Source organism: Physeter macrocephalus, chromosome 3 (genome assembly GCF_002837175.3).
Source record: "Physeter macrocephalus isolate SW-GA chromosome 3, ASM283717v5, whole genome shotgun sequence".
In the NCBI taxonomy this organism is placed as follows: domain Eukaryota; kingdom Metazoa; phylum Chordata; class Mammalia; order Artiodactyla; family Physeteridae; genus Physeter; species Physeter macrocephalus.
Genome location: NC_041216.1, coordinates 14,797,481 through 14,801,313, shown reverse-complemented (window position 1 = coordinate 14,801,313; position 3,833 = coordinate 14,797,481).

Sequence of the window (3,833 nt, the reverse complement as noted above, 5' to 3'; positions counted from 1 at the left end):
AGGGAGGCAGACTCAGGGTGCAAAGAGGGAACACTTCAGATCAAACAGTGATGCTAGCGCCCATTTTCCACCTGGGCATCTTGGCCTGCATGACACCTGGCACTTCAGGCAGGAAGAAACCCCACGCTCAGGCAGCCCCCAGGCAGCGTGACACCACCATGGCAATGAAACAAACACTATAGTGCTCAGAGCTCCGGGATGCCATCCAGAGCACCTCCTTATCCTCAAATCCACATAAAGGCCTTCTTCAACCTTGCCCTGCAGGAAGCAAGACTTCTGCCTCATCCCAGAAGCCTCTGAAGCAGGCGCCAGGCCTTCTCTTCCTCCTCCTCTTCCTCCTCCTCCTATTCACTGCTGTCCTCTCCTTCCTGCCCTTCCCGCTCCCCTCTCCCCAAAGTGTTGGCTTCTGTCCCATTGATCAGAACCCAAGTATGGGACGGGAACTCCCGGAGGCTTTGATGAGCCCTAAAGAGCCTGATGGAGGCCCTGGAGCCCTTGGCAGAGCCCAGAGATCTACTTTTAGGATAAGCCCAGTGCAGTCCTGCCTTCCAGGATGCCCTGCCTTCTCTTCCTCCATCCAAGGCCCAGGGCAACTCTGTGACTCGCTTTTGGACAAGCTTAGGCCCCGGCTGGCCCCCTGCAGACATGAAAGTAGGAGAGGCCTTGTGTAGAGATGCAAGTGTGGTTGTGCGCACGAGCCAGCCAGGGTGTTCAGGGCTGGCGGTGGGAGAGCTGGAACAGTATCAGGGTCCCCGCAAGCCCCTCACCAGCTGGCCTTGGCCTCCTACCCTCCCAACTTTGTCCATCATCCATTTATTCACTCATTCAACAAGCATTTGTTGGCCATTTATTATACGAATGCTGGAATTAAAAGTATGAATGGGGGCTTCCCTGGTGGCGCAATGGTTAAGAATCCTCCTGCCAATGCAAGGGACACGGGTTCAAGCCCTGGTTCACGAAGATCCCACATGACACAGAGCAACTAAGCCCGTGCACCACAACTACTGAGCCTGTGCTCTAGAGCCCAAGAGCCACATCTACTGAAGCCCGCGTGTCACAGCTACTGAAGCCCGCGCGCCTAGAGCCTGTGCTCTACAACAAGAAGCCACCGCAGTGAGAAGCCCGCACACCGCAGCAAAGAGTAGCCCCCGCTCGCTGCAACTAGAGAAAGGCTGTGGGCAGCAACGAAGACCCAGCACAGCCAAAAATTAATTAATTAATTAATTAATTATTTTTAAAAAAGGAAAAGATGAATGGAACACAACTGCTAGCCTCAGAACCGAAGTCCTGACCTTCCTCCCCAAATCGGCTCCCCACTCAGTTCATCTCAGTTGACAGCAGCTCCATCTTGCCTGTGGCTCACGTCAAACCTCACATCCAATCCGTCAGCAAATCTGTTGTTTTTCCCTGGCTCAAAATATATCCAGAAAATAACTACTTCTCACCTCTTTCACCCATGGTCCAAACCACCATCAGGGCTCGCCTGCATGCCTCACCTGGTCCAATGGGGCTCCCTGCTTCCGTCTCTGCTGCTGTGTCAGCCTCTCAGCTGGAGTCTGAGGGGTGCTGTGGAAACAAGGTTAGATCAGGCCTTGCACAGGGCAGGCAGACTCCCCACCCAGAACCTGTGCCCTGGCAGAATGACCTTCCCCTAGAAACATCCTCCGCTCACTCCCTCACCTCAAAGGTCAGCTTTTCAGGGAGGCCTGCCTCTAACAGTTAACATTGCATTTAACATTGCAGGCCCTCCCCTTCTCCAGAGCATCATTGCCAAATATAACATGAGATATTTTACTTATCTGTTTTATTTATTGCTGATTTTCTCTCTCAGGAAAGTAAGCACCACCAGAGCAAGATTTTGTCCGCTTGGATCACTCCCTGAGGACCCGGCTGGCCCACAGTAGTGGCTCATTAAGTATCTGTGGAATGAGTGAAAGAGTGACTTGTGGGGTGACCCGTAGGAAAAGTTGACCCTGCCTCCACTTCTGCCATTTCCTGTCTGTCCCCACACAGGCAGCTGCAGTGATGTCATTGCCTCAGACGCCTTCTATGGCCCCCTGGGTTAGGCAGCCCCTCTGGGCACTCCCACAGTCCCCCTTCCCTCCTCCTGTAATTGCCTGGTCACTGGTCTCTCTTTCCCTGGGACAGTGAGCCTGGGAGGGTGGGGCTGTGCCTCTAGCTCAGGAGGTGGAATGGTGCAGAAGTTAATGGAACGGATGGCCTGGGTCCAAATCCAGGCTGAGGTGTGGGGGGAATTGAATCAAGTTACCTAAGTTCCCTGGGCCTCCATTTCCTCATCTGGAAAATGGGGATAATAATAGTATCTCCCTCAAAGCTCTCACAAGAGAGGATTAAATAAGCGAATGCACTGGCACTCAGAGCCATGCGTGGCACATACTAAGTATAATATGAATGTTAGCTAATGTTAGTTATTATTGTTCTTCAATATTGCATCTGCAGTGCCTGGCACAAAACCTGGCCCATATTTAGTACTCATTAAGTATTTGCTGGATGAATGAATGAATGAGTACAGGCACAGAGGATGAAGAAATGGCACGAGAACCTAGAGGAGCTCCGTAACCCAGCCGGAGGATAGTTAGGGAAACTTCCTACAGGAAGGGAGCCTCGGACTGATCCCTGTAGGATGAGGAGGAGTTAGCAGAGGAAGGTGAAAGGCAGGAGCTGCATGTGCAACGGCCACTCTTCACAGGAGAGAACCCGATGCATGCAGGGAAGTCAGCCCCTCACCTAATGACTGACCCTGTAGTGCAAAAAGGTCAGATTCCCCCTCTGTTGGCCATTTTGAGGACTTTCTTGGATGTATGAACTGTGCCCCACCCCAGACTGGCTGCCCACTGAAGGGATAACATTCCCATGGTGGCTCCCTCATCAGATCAGCGGCCCTCTGAGATCAGAGGAAGGCAAGAAGGCAGGAGGCTGCCACTTGTTGAGGGACACCCACAGGGTAGGCCTAGCTTTGACCAGGCTACTGTCTCATGGCAGATATTTTTATTGCCTTCCTAGAGAAGAGGGGGCAGAGGCCCAACGTCATCCAGCCAGTAAGAGATAGAAGCAGAGTCCACTCCACGTCTGCCTGGCTCCCTGTGGCTGCCCTCGCCAGACTGGGGCTCCTGGCAGGCAGAGTCTCTCTCTCTCATCATTTCAGCGATTCCTCAGTGGGCGACATCACCCATTCCTGACTTCCCTCGTAGAGCACAGACCCAAGAACTGAGCCGGGGGAAACCCTCAGTGGGGTGTGGACTAATGGAGAGTCAGTTCACCCTCAGAAAGAACTCCCCATATGAACTGGAGTAAGCATCCGGTCCTACAGACCCTTCCCACAGAGCTCCAGGCAAGGGCTGACCTGTGCGCCTGAGTGTAAGGTGCCACGAACGGGCCTGAAAAAGCTGGAGCTGGAGCTGGATAGGACTGGTGGAGGGTGAGGGCGGGGCAGATGAAGGAAGAGGGACCAATCCTGGGAATAGCTGGGAGCACCTTGCCCAATACCAGCGCCCCAGCCCCTTGACACCTCACTTATCTCATCTGTTGATGGAAGGGGTTAAGCGGAGAGCCTGCCTACCAGCCACGAGCGAATCCCCCATCTGCGGTGACCAGTGGGAAGCTCTAAGGACTCAGGTCAGGAGCTCTGGGTTCAAATCCCCAACCTGCCACTCCTTAGCTGGGTCACCTTATAAGATAACATCCGCTCTCTGAGCTTCACTCTCCTCATCCATAGGAAACAACAGTGATAAACTTTGGCCTTGGAAGGTTGATGTGAGAATTCAGAGACAGAGGTTGTGAGAGCTCAAGGCCAACTGTGAGGTGTGGGCCCT